Source organism: Dendropsophus ebraccatus, chromosome 7 (genome assembly GCF_027789765.1).
Source record: "Dendropsophus ebraccatus isolate aDenEbr1 chromosome 7, aDenEbr1.pat, whole genome shotgun sequence".
NCBI lineage: Eukaryota > Metazoa > Chordata > Amphibia > Anura > Hylidae > Dendropsophus > Dendropsophus ebraccatus.
In genome coordinates this window covers 96,466,204-96,481,878 of record NC_091460.1, presented here as the reverse complement: position 1 = coordinate 96,481,878, position 15,675 = coordinate 96,466,204, and the positions used below count along the sequence as shown (strand labels likewise).

Genomic DNA, 15,675 nt, shown 5'->3' with positions numbered 1-15,675 from the left:
GAAATTTCCCCCAAATAGGGAAATACCCCACATGTGGACTTAAGGCGCTATGCGGCCGCAAGACAAGCCTCCAATGGGAAGGAGCGCCATTTAGCTTTTTGGGGCTGGATTTGGGTAGAATGGATTTCGAGGGCCATGTTGCATTTAAAAACTCCCTGTATTGCCAAAGCAGTGAAACCCCCCAAAAGTGACCCCATTATGGAAACTACACCCCTCAGGGAATGTAACAAGGGGTGTAGTGAGCATATGGACCCCACTGGTGACGGGCACAAATGTGGAACAATGTGGCGTGAAAATGAAATATTAAATTTTTTTACACTATAATGTTGGTTTAGCCTTGAATTTTTCATTTTCACAAGGGGTTAAAAGAGAAAAAAACACACAAAATGTGTAGAACAATTTCCCCCGAGTCCGCAAATACCCCACATGTGGACATAAAGCGCCATATGGGTGCTGGGCAAGCCTCCGAAGGGAAGGAGCGCCATTTGGATTTTGGAAGCTGGATTTCACTGGAATGAATTTCATGGGCCATGTCGCATTTACAGAGCCCTCGTGTTGCCAAAACACTGGAACCGCCCCACAAGTGACCCCATTCTGGAAACTACACCCCTCAAGGAACCTAACAAGGGGTGCAGTGAGGATATGGACCCCTTGATAACCGGCACATTTGTGCCGTGAAAGTGAAAAAATGATTTTTTTTACTTTCACGTCACATTGTTCCACATTTGTGCCTGTCACCAGTGGGGTCCATATGCTCACTGCACCCCTTGTTAGGTTCCTTGAGGGGTGTATTTTCCAGAATGGGGTCCTTTGTGGGGGGTTTCCAGTGTTTTGGCAGCACAAGGGCTCTGTAAATGTGACATGACCCTTGAAATCCATTCCAGTGAAATCCAGCTTCCAAAAGCCAATTGGCGCTCCTTCCCTTTGGACGCTCGTCCTGCGCCCGCTTAGCACTTTATTCCACATGTGGGGTATTTCTGTACTGAGAAGAAACTGTGCTACACGTTTTTTGTGTTTTTTTTCCTTGTATCCCTTTGTGAAAATGAAAAATTGAAGGCTAGAACAACGTTTCAGTGTAATTTTTTTTTTTCTTTTTTCACGCCACATTGTTCTGAAAATCTGTAAAACACCTGTGGGGTCCAGATGCTCACCGCACCCCTTGTTACATTCCTTGAGGGGTGAAGTTTCCAGAATGGGGTCACTTGGGGGGTATTTCCAGTAGTTTGGCACCCCAGAACCTCTGCCAACCTGAAGTGGTACAGTCAAAAATGACCAAATATAACAGCGTTGAAATTCACTAGGCGCTCCTTTGTATCTGAGGCTTGTGGTTGCGTCAAACAGCGCAATAGGGCCACATATGGGGTATTTCTATAAATTGCAGAAACTGGGCAATCAGTATTGGAGTGCATTTCTCTGGTAATGATTATGAAAAATAATTATAATTATGAAAAATGTTGGATTACATTAAAATCTCTGCACAGAAAATTTAAAATTTCTAATTTCTTACACACTTAACTTTTATTTTTGTGACTCCTCTAAATGGTTAAAAAACTTTCTGGATGTGCTTTTGCAGAGTTTGGGGGGTGCAGTTTCTGAAATGGGGTGCTTTGTGGGGCTTTCTAACATACAGTCCCCTCAAATACACTTTAAACCCGAACATGTCCCTAAAAATATCTGATTTTGAAATTTTGCAGAAAATTTAGAAAATTGCTGCTAATGTTTTAAGCTTTCCATTGTCTAAAAAAAATTAAAGATAGTTTAATAAATGCCACCAACATAAAGTAGACATGTTGCTAATGCTATTTAATATATAATTTATGTGGTATAACCATTTTCTGTATAAGCAGAAGAGTTTCAAAGTTGGAAAAATGCATTTTTTCACAATTTTTCTTGTTATTTTGTTATTTTGTTGTAAGTATCGACTCCAATTTACCAGAAATGTGAAGTACAATATGTCATGAGAAAACAATCTCAGAATCAGCCGGATTGGTAAAAGCATCCCGAAGTTATTAACCCATAGCTGCACCAGGACGTTATTGAACGTCCTCGTGCCGCTATGGGAGTTCAGAGGGGGGTCGCGCGGCGACCACCCTCTGAACTGCCGCGATCCCGGGTGCCGCGTGTAGCCCGGGCTCGCGGCTATTAGCGGGCACGGTCCGATCGCCGTGCCCGCTAATTAAGTACTTAGAAGCAGCTGTCAAAGTTGACAGCTGCTTCTAAATACTAGCTAATCTCCATACCTGGTGGTCTAGTGGGGGGATCGCCCCCCTGCGGCGCGATTGCGGGGGGGCGATCCCTGCATCCATACCGGGCCGGGGTCTGCTCCGTAATGGCGCTGATCCCGGCTCGGCATTCTATTGCTTTTGGCTGCAGCAGCCAAAAGTAATAGAACACCGATCTCATGGATTCATGCAGTATAACTATACTGCATGGATCTCTATGAGAGATCAGAGTGCATATACTAGAAGTCCCCCAGGGGGGCTTCTAGTATATGTGTAAAGTAAAAGACAAATGTATTTTTAATAACACAAAACCCCCTCCCCTAATAAAAGTCTGAATCACCCCCCTTTCCCCATTTTATAAATAAAAATAAATAAATAAATTAATAAACAAACATGTTTGCTATCGCCGCGTGCGTAATCGCCCGAACTATTAATTAATCACATTCCTGATCTCACACGGTAAACGGCGTCAGCACAAAAAAATCCCAAAGTGCAAAATTGCGCATTTTTGGTCGCATCAAATCCAGAATAATTGTAATAAAAAGCGATCAAAAAGTCATATATGCGCAATCAAGGTACCGATAGAAAGATCACATCATGGCGCAAAAAATGACACCTCACACAGACCCATAGACCAAAGGATAAAAGCGTTATAAGCCTGGGAATGGAGCGATTTTAAGGAACGTATATTGGTTAACAATGGTTTGAATTTTATACAGGCCATCAGATACAATATAAGTTATACATGTTACATATCGTTTTAATCGTAACGACTTGAGGAACATGCATAACAAGTCAGTTTTACCCCAGGGCGAATGGCGTAAAAACACATTTCCCCCAAATAAAAGAAATGCGTTTTTTTTTTCAATTTCACCACACATATAATTTTTTTCTGGTTTCCCGGCACATTTTAGGCAAAAATTACATCTGCCTTAGCAAAGTACAATTAGTTGCGCAAAAAATAAGGGCTCATTTGGGTCTCTAGGTGGAAAAATGCAGGCGCTATGGCCTTATATACACGAGGAGGGAAAAACGAAAACGCAAAAATGAAAACTGGCTGTGTCCCCTAAGGGTTAATGAATAAAGTGACACAGGTCATATTCATAAAATTTGTCTCTGTCCTTAAGGCCATTTCAGGCTCTGTCCTTAAGGGGTTAAAGAGGTATTCCAGCAGCACAACAAAAAACAAAAACAAAAATACTCACCTGCTAATTCATACCTGCTCTTGTCTGCATGTTTTGCTCCTGTGACATGTTTTTCCCTACAGGAATTGCTTGCCCAGCCAATCATTTACCTCATTTACATCAGTCTGTGATTGTCTGCAGCCACAACATAACACAGTAACCAGAAGACAGACAAAAACACCAGGGACTAGGAGCTGTTGGAAAGGCAACTGTCGGGCATTGGGCCAAGTGAGTATGACTTCTTAAAATTTTTTCATCTCCCCAGAGCCAAGTATAAAAAAAGTTTTGTGCTGTCAGAATACCCCTGTAAACAGGGTCGGGACAAGGAGTTTTGGTGCCTAAGGCAGAGAAGGCAGATGGCGCCCCCCCCCCCCCCAACCAGGGCCGCTTTAACCAGAGGGCACATGGTGCACGTGCATTGGGCTCACTGGTTAAAGGGGCCCACTCGAGCAGGCCGGCCGTTGCTTTGTGCGACCACTGCGGTCGCACAGGGCTCCGGCCACCATCCTGTCAGGGGGGAGCGCCATTGATAGGTAATCTACTTACCCATCCGCGGCACATCCAGTTCTAGTGCATAAAAAGATTTATTCCAGGTGTGGCATCAGGTCAATGTGGATACATAACAGCACAGCAAACAAAAAAGGAGGGTGCGACGTTTCGACGACCTCACGTCGTCATTTTCGAGCATCATGCTTGAAAATGACGACGTGAGGTCGGCGAAACGTCACACCCTCCTTTTTTGTTTGCTGTGCTGTTATGTATCCACATTGACCTGATGCCACACCTGGAATAAATCTTTTTATGCACTAGAACTGGATGTGCCGCGGACTTTTGTGTGAATTGTAACTACGAGGAGGTCTTTGGTCATGACCTACGCGCAGGCACCCAACTCACCTGCTTTTGGAGTGCAGCTACACACCCTTCAAGAATCTAATCTACTTACCCATCCATGGCGCCCCCTGCAGGGCCCCCCCGTCCGCCGCTGCCCCCGCCCGCTGCTGCTGCTGCACTTCAGCAGCAGCGATACTGACAGAGAGAGAGCCATTGGCTCCCTCCCTGTCAGCAGGGCCGGACTGGGACATAAAATCAGCCCTGGCACTCAAACCTCAGCAGCCCACATACCATATCCTCCCTGATATATTATTGATAGCGTTGTACTAGACATGCTGTAGCAAATTCTGCTCACTACTCCCTACTTCCTAATTATTTGAACCTCACCCTCAACACACAAAAAAAAAAAACATAATCTGCTGCATACAGGTGGAGGTATAAGTGACAGGATCTCAAGTCCAGAGTAAATTTTTAAAATTATCGGGGGAGATTTATCAAACATGGTGTAAAGTGAAACTGGCTCAGTTGCCCCTAGCAACCAATCAGATTCCACTTCTCATTCCTCTCAGACTCTTTGGAAAATGAAAGGTGGGATCTGATTGGTTGCTAGGGGCAACTGAGCCATGGTCACTTTACACCTTGTTTGATAAATTGCCCCCATCCTTTTTATTACCAGCTGAAGTTACATGAAGTTACATACATGGCGGTGCTGCAGCTGTCTCTGTGACACTTTAGCTGGTAGTAAAATGGATGACTATTAAAGGAGTTATTGTAGTGCAGTGCAGTTATATCCAGTGACTTACAGGAGGCGTCTTCTCTGCATGAATTGCAAGTGACGTTTTTGCTGAAGTTGTTCTCTTTTTCTCTCTCGGCTATTATGAAGACTTCTCCGGCCACGACTCCTCTTTGTAGGATCTACCAGACAAACATTTTAGGATCCTTGTTCCGGCATCATCTCCAAGTGTATTGCTTCACACAGTAACCATGCTTCCATATAATAAGTTAGGCCCAGTCTGTGCCTCTAAATAGTAGCCTGGCCCCTCTGTACCTCTATATATTATAGTATCAGGTCCCCCCTGTACCCCGTATAGTTATACAAATCTTCTGTGCTGTGTCTCCATATAGTAATGCGAGGGAGTAAGCCATTTTTCTCCCTTTATAGTAGTAAGGCCCACTCTGTGCCCCAATATATTATAGGCCTCCTCTCTATCCCAACATAGTATTGGACCACCCTCTTTGCCTGCATAAAGCATAGGCCCCAACTATAAGCCCATATAGGACCTCTCTAAGCCTCTGTACAGTATAGTCTGGGCCCCCCTAACAAAAGCGTTTATTAATACCCAATAAAAGAATAATTTTAACATGAAGATTTATGTGATACTATTAAAAATACACTCACGGTCACCCATATATGAAGTATATGCCTATACTGTAGTAGCTGCAGGCTACTATGCATAGAACAATACTGATGACCCAGTCCTATATTAAAAGCTGCATGGCTCCTCAACTAGTTTGACTTTGCAAAGAGCATCTGACATAAGCCCTCCTTTGGAATTTGCCCCCCTCCTCCTGATGACGCTCCATGTGGAGGGGTTATCCAGAATTAGATAAACATGTCCGCTTTCTTCCCAAAACAGCACCACATTTGTCCTCAGTTTGGGTGCGGTACTGCAGCTCCAGGGAAGTGAATGGAGTGGTAATACCACACACAACCTGAGGAAAAGGGTGGCACTGTTTTTGGAAGAAAACAACCATATTTTTCCAATTCTGGATAATCCCTTTAATTTTAAAGTAATGATTATGACCATAAAGTTACTACAAGTGTGTGCAAATAGCCATTCTAATATCAAGTTTAATTGAACACAATTAACCGTAAAAAAAAACAAAGCAGCTACTGTACGGCATGGCAAACATATATACATACATACAGACATACACAGGGTGCATATATACATATATACATATTTATACAGACATACACACTGTGCATACAGACATATATACATATTTATACAGACATACACACTGTGCATACGTACATATATACAGACATACACACTGCATGCATACATACATACATACACACTGTGCATACATACATACAGACATACACACTGCCTATATATATATATATATATACACAGACATCCACACTGTGCATGCATACATACATACATACATACATACATATACACTGCATATATATATAAACACACACACACAGACATCCACACTGTGCATGCATACATACATACAGACATACACACTGCATATATATATATATATATATATATATTTATATATATATATATATATATATATATATATATATATATATATATATATACATATATATACACACAGACATCCACACTGTGTATACAGACATACACACTGCATGCATACATATATATATATATATATATATGCAGTGTCCCAGAACAGCCCTTCTCATGCTCCTGCTTTTATTGTAACTGGTTCTGTTCTGGAAAGCTATGGTCCACTGCAAACTGCGTGTATTGTGTCACCCTTCTCAGTATTCAGGTCTGCTATTTCATTCATTTATTGCATGTGTATTCAGGTGTCAGTGTCTAAAGGTATTATGTCGCCTCCTAGTGTTAAAGTATGGTACTTCTCATGTATATTTCTCTGTATATGCCTAATGGTGTGATGATGCAATGGCTGGATGTCACGTGACTGTGCCCCTGCTTCCATGGTAACTCCAATGGTCATCGAGCTTTTGGCTGTGGTTACCATGTGACTTCCTGTTTTACCTCAGTCTATTCCCTGCCCCATAGGGGATAGGTTGTGTGTTTGTCCTCTCTCCCTGCTAAGAGAGAGGCCTGCGTGTGCTCTGCTGCTCCAGTCCACTGGCTGTGTTCCTGTCTCAAGTCTCAAGATTCTCATCTGGGTGTCGATTCTTCAGTTCCTCTCATTATCATCTTCTCTAATCATCAACTGCAAGTATTTCATTCAAGTCTCATTCCACCCAGCATCTCAACTTCAATTTCACTACTACTCCTATCATTTAGCACGCTACTCTCAATGCCTATTGCAGTATCACCCATTGCTCTGCTTTATTCAAGATTGCGTTATTCCCGGTTGCATCCGGAGAGACTGTTGCTACTAGTTACCACCGTTACAATAAATATACAACTACCGTTGTTTCTGAACCTTGGCATTGGTGTGATAATTGGTGCCCTGACTAAAGACAACGAAGAATCGCATGCCCAGTATTCCCGCAGGGTCAGGAGCCCGGTTTCCAGCTGTATCACCCTCGTGCCTACACCGTGACTACATTATCCTACAGCTGCCCCGGTTCCTGCCTGTTAGCACCATCTTTACTGCGGAGTGGCCCCTAGGGGCCAGGGCATCGCATTTGGCGTCACGAACAGGATCTTATCTATGTTGTGCCGACTACCAGTATTCTCGAGGCGCACTACAACCCCCAGAAAGACTTTGCTCACGACCGCGCTGCGGTCCAGGAGGGGGTTGACCAGTGTATTGGTGGATGGCCCGTGCGCGCGCTGCTCAAGCCCTGCCTCCCGGCCTTACTGTGTCACAGCCTCCGTTGCCGGTGGGAAGGAGATTAGTGTCGCACCACCGGAAGTCCCCGAGCCCGACTTCCGCCATCACCGCAACCCCGGCCATCCGTATAGTTGTGCCCATCAGATCCACTGCTCTCTCCCTCTCATCACCACGGCTCACTGGGCTGCCTACGCCCGCCGCGCTCCTGTCCTCCGGGTTCAGGCTGCGCCTCAGCAGCAAGTACCCCTCTTAAAGGCGCAGTACCCCTGATTCTGCCACCATGTCCACGGCTCACAGTAGTGACTCTGATGGCTCGGGCAGCCCGCCCGCATCGTCTGCTGATCTCCTCGCTCCAGCAGCAAGGAGCCCTGCTGCTGGTCCTGCACCTATGATTACTGCCGCAGTGCCATTCTTTATCGAGCCTTCCAATCTCCCCAGTTATAAAGGGGAACCCCACACTCTAGCTGCCTTCAGAGAAAAGATTGCACGCACTCTTGAACTTGTCTCACTCTTTCCCACTCAGCAGGTGCAGTTGCTGCTAGGACAACTCGAAGGCTCCGCCGCCGAGGAGGTGCGGTCATGGCCAGCTACTGAAAAGTCTGACGTGCAACAGATCCTTAACCGCCTGAGCAGGGAATTTGAGGTACAGTCACCCACAGAGGTCCGCCTCAGGTTCTACGATCGACGCCAGAAGCCAGGTGAGACTCTCAGAGACTATGCACTTGCACTCCAATCTGCTTACCGGGCCCTACTCCAAGTCGATACCATAGACCCCTCAGCCGCTGAAGGCATAATTACTGATCGTTTTATAGAGGAGTGGGCTCCAGGCTAATCCAGAGTCAACTACGCATGCTAGCCACTCAAAATCCTACCATGTCCTTCCTGGACTTCAAGACCTTGGCCCTATGGGTGGTTGGAATTGACACTCCCTGTGCTGGCTGTATTGCAGGCCCAACTCCTGTAGATCTGGCGGGGGCCACCCCCGTACCTCCAGTCTCACCTGTGACTACACCTGTTCCCGCAATTCAAGCCTCACAACAGCCTGCATTTGCTAACTCTCCGGTTACCCCTGACCTCCTTACCCAGGTGGTTGACTCCCTCTGCCAAGCTATAAGAGGACTGCAAGGGGCCTCCTCCACGTCCCTGTCCCCGGACCCTTGCCCTGAGTACCCGAGTCCTGATAGGCCTCCGCCCCAAAGACTCAGGACCCCTGAACGGCCTTACTGCAGCTATTGTAGGCGACATGGACACTACCGGTACCAGTGCTTTAAGTTAAAACGGGCTACCCCTGGGTCCGAGGGCCAACACCCGGGAGGTCAAACCCCAGGCCCGCAGGAATCACAGTGGTTCTCCAGGTTCCTCTCTCAATGCCCGCATGTAACTCTCTGGATAGACAATGTCCCCCTGGAAGCCCTTGTAGACACAGGTTCCCAAGTGACTACCATACCCAGGCACATTTTCGAGGAACATTGGGACCTGAGGGCGTTAGGCCTGGTTGAAGAGTACCGTTTGAAGTTAATTGCTAGTAATGGCCGACCTATCTCACAGCTACTGGGAGCCTACCATTTGTATTGGTAACCGGGAGTTACCTCGTCAAGGTGTGATTGTTACTAAAGCTCAGGGGGATAGTGGTACTACTGTTCTAGGCATGAATGTTATTCGCCATGTATATGCTGAACTGATAGATGCTCTGCATGCCTCTTTGTCTCGTGCCTCTCCCCACTACAGGCAAGCTGTTCAGAAGACCATCAAAGCACTCACCGCTCAGCAGAGGTTTGTCAATCACCGTGGGAAGATTTGTCGTGTCCGTACTAGAGATGCTCGCCCAATCACTATCCCAGCTAACAGTGAGACGCTTATCTGGTGCAGGGCTCGACTGGGCCTAGACAATGCCGACTACGAGGCTCTACTAGATTCCATCGAGATTGAGGGTCAACCCCTTGTCATGGCTGCCCGAAGTCTAGTGACCGTCTCCAATGGTCAGGTTCCAGTACGGCTGGTCAACCTCAGTGCATCTCCAGTCGACCTACCTAAGTTTACTACGGTTGCCATGCTCCACCAACTCGACCCTGAGAATCTCATATGTGAAGAGACTATTGCCCACCAGAGGTCGATTAGGACATCATCAGGAGAATCCAAACAGTCCCGCGCTCCTTGGTGGGATGCCCTCAACATCGGGGATGCCAACACCCCAATCGAGCATATTCAGGGGGTACTCAAAGTTGCCAAGCGCCATCATGAGGCCTTCAGCAAGCATTCACTTGACTTTGGTAAAACTGGTATTGGTCCAACATCGAATTAATACCAAAGATCATCCTCTTATCAAGGAGAAGCATCGGCCTATTCCGCCTGCCAGCTATCAGCAGGTGAAGAAACTGCTCCAGGAAATGAAGGACACCAACGTCATCCAGGAGAGCCAAAGTCCGTGGGCTGCCCCTATCGTCCTCGTTAAAAAGAAGGACGGCAACATCAGATTCTGTGTTGACTACCGGAAGCTGAACACCATTACTCACAAGGATGCCTATCCGCTGCCCCGTATAGAGGAATCTATCGCTGCTCTGGGTTCAGCCGCCTACTTCTCAACGTTGGACCTCACCAGTGGGTATTGGCAGGTGCCCATGGCCCCGGAAGACCGGGAGAAGACAGCGTTTACTACCCCCATGGGACTCTATGAGTTCACAAGTATGCCGTTTGTGCTCTGCAACGCCCCCGCCACATTTCAGCGGTTAATGGAGAGGTGCCTCGGTCACGTCAACTTCCAAAGTGTATTGCTCTACCTGGACGACGTCACTGTCTACTCTCGCACTTATGAGGACCATATTCATCACTTAGCCAAAGTGTTTCAAGTCCTTATTGACCATGGCCTCAAGATCAAACCGAAGTGCAATCTCCTCAAACCGCAGGTGAACTATTTGGGGCATGTCGTAAGTGCCGAGGGGATCCAACCTGACCCCGAGAAGATTTCGGCTGTGGAGAGTTGGGGCATTCCCAAGACGGTGAAAGAGGTGAGAAGCTTCCTTGGATTTGCGGGCTATTACCGCCGCTTCATACCCCACTTCGCACAGGTGGCTGAACCACTCAATGAGCTACTCCGTGGCTGCCCTCGAGAGAAATACAGTCGACGACTACCCATAGAGTGGTCTGAACGTCAGGAGACAGCGTTTCAAACCCTGAAGGCCCTGTTGATCTCGCCTCCCATCCTGGCTTACCCTGACTATAGTCAGCCTTTCCATCTCTACACAGACGCCAGCTTTGAAGGCCTAGGTTCTGTCCTGTCTCAAGTCCAGGGTAATCAGGAAAGAGTTATTGCCTATGCCAGCCGAAGTTTAAGAGGTGCTGAAAAGAATGATAGTAACTACAGCTCGTTCAAATTGGAGTTGTTTGCGCTGGTGTGGGCCGTTACTGAAAAATTCAAAGATTACCTCGCGGCTACACCGTTCACTGTCTATACGGATAACAACCCGCTAGCTCACCTCAATACCGCGCGACTGGGCGCTCTGGAGCAGTGTTGGGCCTCTAGGTTGGCCAACTTCAACTTCGAAATCAAGTATCGAAGCGGCAAGGCCAATGTGAATGCTGACCTGCTGTCTCGACTGCCTAGAGGTGAGGAAGCCCCAGAGGATGACGACTGGGAAGATGTAGAGATGCCCCCTTTTTATCAGAGATTCGCTACCCAGAGTACTACCATGGCGGTCAAAGAGAGCGGGACGTCCCCTGACCCGGGCCCTATCAAGATTTGTCCAGATGGCAGACCATCCAGAATGAGTCTAGAGTCTTGGGGGAAATCTATGACTACTTGTCTACTGGGAGAGTCCCCATGAGAATCAAGAGACCCTATCCAGACGTTGAACTGAGACGTCTCTGGAGACAGAGGAATCGGCTCTTCCTTCATAAGGGCCTACTTCTAAGGAATTCATTGGACCCCGTCTCTGGAGAACGATGCCATCAGATCTTGATTCCCAGGCGAGACGCCAAATTGGTGTTGGATGCCTACCATGACCGTTCCGGCCATTTCGGGGTCCATAAGACTGAAGCGACCATCCGTCAACGGTTCTATTGGATCGGGATGCGGGCTGACATTGAGAACTGGTGTGCTGAATGCCCCGCCTGTAACATCTCCAAGGGGGGAGGAAGAGTGGCCCGAGCTCCCTTGCATTCCATTGTGTCCTATCGGCCAAATCAGCTTGTTGCCTTGGACCATGTGAAGTTGGCCCCAACGAGATGTGGATACACCTATGCCCTGACCATGGTCGATCACTACTCCAAGTGGGTAGTCGTGGTACCCGTCGGAGACTTGACTGCAAGGACCACAGCCATCACTTTCTACAAAGAATATGTGAAACATTACGGCTGTCCTGAGTCCCTGCTCACAGACCGAGGCCCGGCTTTCGAATCTCAACTCTTCCATGAGCTATGCACTTACCACGAGTGCAAAAAGCTTTGTACCACGGCCTATCACCCGCAAGGCAATGGTCTCTGTGAGAAAATCAACCAGGTCTTCATCAACATGCTAAGAACAGCTTCGGTGGCAAAGCGGGTGGAATGGCCTCACCTGTTGGATGAGCTGGTGGAAATCTATAACATCACCACCCATTGCTCTACAGGCTACTCTCCTTTCTATCTGATGTTTGGGCGCCAAGGTCAGCTTCCTCAAGACCACGCGCTTGGAGTTCAAGTAACTGACACTGTCAACCCTCTGCTTGATACCGACTGGGTCCAAGAGCATCAGAGGAGGATTCAAGACGCCCGAGAGATTGTCGACCAGAAGATGGGAGAGGCCCACCAGCGTCAGGAAGATGCTTATAATCAAGGGGCGCATGCCACACCACTGAGAGTGGGGGACAGAGTTTGGCTCAAAAAGTATCACCGCACCCACAAGTTGGAAAGTCTATGGGAGCCTGAACCCTATATCATTTCTGCTATTCCATATCCAGAGACTGACGTGTATGAGGTCAAAAAGCCAGGTCTGGCCCCTCAAACTGTACACCGGAATAGGATAAAGCGCTGTGTGCGGGAGGATCTGCAAGGCCTCACAGCATTCTGTCCAGCACCTGTACAGGCACTTCCGCCAGCCTCAGAGGCTCCATCTAAACCGGCCTCTCTTGAAGATATGTTCCAAACTGAACCATTCCTCATGGCTATTGGCTATCAGGGGATTCCGATGAACACCCCAGCTGTGCTGCCCCCTGCGACTCCGCCTCCTGCGGTTCCTCCTCCTCAACCAGCTGCTGTCAATGACCCCCAGTCTGTTCCAGAGCAAGCTACTCATGAAGCCAACCTCATGCTGAGACGGTCTGAGCGCTCAACTCGGGGAACACCACCAATCCGCTATAGAGACCAAAGTCCTTAAACTGTTCCTGTTTTGTTGTTGTTCCTGTGTGATTAAGAATTCCTATGCAACGTTCAAGCTTTGTGCCTGGTCCTCCTGACCAAGTTTCCTTATTATCATCCAGCTATGTGCTGATGGACACTCCTTGACTCAAACTGTTCTCTAGTGCCTGTCCCAGAGCCTTTACATGGACGATGGTGTAAATTGCCTAAAGAGACTCTACCAAACAGAGACACTTATCCAGTTCTTCCTAAAGCACTTTTCATGATTATGTGATTGTCAGAGGTTTATTATTGTATTTCATGATTGCACTTTAGTATTGCACTTCAGTAGTCAAACGTCTAATTTCTTGTCAGAGTCATATATATATATATATATATATATATATATTTTCCTACCTCTGAGTAAGCAGAAAAGTCGTTTAGATAGTCTCAGAGTAAGTGTGTCTTTTGAAAAAGTATTTTTTTCTCACAGTGTATATTTTCATGTCAGAGTCAGACAGTTTCCTCCTCCTCTGAGTAAAGAAGTCAGTCTACGTATTTATATCTATAGCCTCAGAGAAAGTCTAATTTCTAAAGGAGTATATTTTCTAAAGAGTGTATTTTTCAGAAGGATCTTCTATTTTCTCCATGCATAATATTATTGTACCTATTAGACCTACAGCTGGAAAGATTATTTGAGCCAGTTTTCTTCAGATGTCTTTAGAGTTATGTGAGCCAATCCTTCTCCAGACCTCGCAGTATTTGTTGTCTTTTGTGTTTCCCTTCCTTTTGTTTCCAGTGTTTGTTCACCTCTGTCTTGTCCCAACATAGTAGTTGCTACACATAGTCTTACCTAACATTCACACTTGTCCATACATATTGCACCTTGGATACCTTTTCGTGTGTTTGGCCTATTGGATAATTGTGTTGTATGATTGACCAGTATGTAAGGGGCCCCATGTATGTTTGCGTTTATTATTTTATTCTTTCTCTTTCAGGTGTCCAAGACACTTCACACAGACACCCAAGGTAGTACACAGGTCTTCACGCTTCTCTTTCCAGTAGGGTAACTCATTTCATTGGAAACCTACTGTCTAACTGACTGGAATATTGAGGGTCCCCCGCCAGCAGTTAAGTTGTCCTGGCTTCCATGTCAGATGGTCCACGCACTAACTACCTTTAACCAGAGTACGTTAGGCACCCCTAGGTGAAGTCCTGCCACTAGGGTTTTCTTTCTCTTCACATTTTCTCTTGTCACCTGTGCCTTGAGCGTGGGAAACACACATCTACATACTCACTCACACTAACATTCCTTCCTCTTGTCTTGTTCTCTTGGTCCTCTATGTTCATTTGGCCACATCTACCTCAGCTTGTGGTTCACTGAGGTCGGCTCATTTCTTGTAGGGAGGTATGCAGTGTCCCAGAACAGCCCTTCTCATGCTCCTGCTTTTATTGTGACTGGTTCTGTTCTGGAAAGCTATGGTCCACTGCAAACTGCGTGTATTGTGTCACCCTTCTCAGTATTCAGGTCTGCTATTTCATTCATTTATTGCATGTGTATTCAGGTGTCAGTGTCTAAAGGTATTATGTCGCCTCCTAGTGTTCAAGTATGGTACTTCTCATGTATATTTCTCTGTATATGCCTAATGGTGTGATGAAGCAATGGCTGGATGTTACGTGACTGTGCCCCTGCTTCCATGGTAACTCCAATGGTCATCGAGCTTTTGGCTGTGGTTACCATGTGACTTCCTGTTTTACCTCAGTCTATTCCCTGCCCCATAGGGGATAGGTTGTGTGTTTGTCCTCTCTCCCTGCTAAGAGAGAGGCCTGCGTGTGCTCTGCTGCTCCAGTCCACTGGCTGTGTTCCTGTCTCAAGTCTCATCTGGGTGTCGATTCTTCAGTTCCTCTCATCATCATCTTCTCTAATCATCAACAGCAAGTATTTCATTCAAGTCTCATTCCACCCAGCATCTCAACTTCAATTTCACTACTAATCCCATCATTCAGCACGCTACTCTCACAGCCTATTGCAGAATCACCCATTGCTCTGCTTTATTCAAGATTGCGTTATTCCCGTTGCATCCGGAGAGACTGTTGCTACTAGTTACCACCGTTACAATAAATATACAACTACCGTTGTTTCTGAACCTTGGCATTGGTGTGATAATTGGTGCCCTGACTAAGAACAACGAAGAATCGCATGCCCAGTATTCCCGCAGGGTCAGGAGCCCGGTTTCCAGCTGTATCACCCTCGTGCCTACACCGTGACCACATTATCCTACAGCTGCCCCGGTTCCTGCCTGTTAGCACCATCTATACTGCGGAGTGGCCCCTAGGGGCAAGGGCATCGCATATATACATACAGACATCCATACTGTGCATACATACATACATATATACATACAGACAGACTTTACACACACAATATACATACTGTGCGCATTGCAAACTTGAACAGTCACTTACTTTCATAAATAAGCTGCTTAAATCTCAGGTGCAGACAGGTCCTCCCTTCCTACTGACAGCCAGTATCGTGCTCCCCTACCCCCTCTGCACCCACAGCAAAGCAGGAAGAAAACAAAGTCCCTGTGAGGGAGCAG

At 46.7% G+C, this 15,675-nt stretch overlaps 1 protein-coding gene across 2 annotated transcripts in view; it reads left to right on the top strand.

The window, feature by feature from the left end:
* The first annotated feature begins 3,596 nt into the window (after nucleotides 1-3,596).
* Nucleotides 3,597-15,675, top strand: part of ADAMTS10 (ADAM metallopeptidase with thrombospondin type 1 motif 10) — a 143,669-nt gene continuing 131,590 nt past the window's right edge. Inside the window, exon 1 of one of the 2 annotated variants that reach the window (XM_069976650.1) lies at nucleotides 3,597-3,634. The gene's annotated coding sequence lies outside the window, so the exon portion shown is untranslated. Of the gene's footprint in view, nucleotides 3,635-8,360; nucleotides 8,464-15,675 lie in introns of those variants that run through there. The other variant, XM_069976648.1, reaches the window with a different exon arrangement.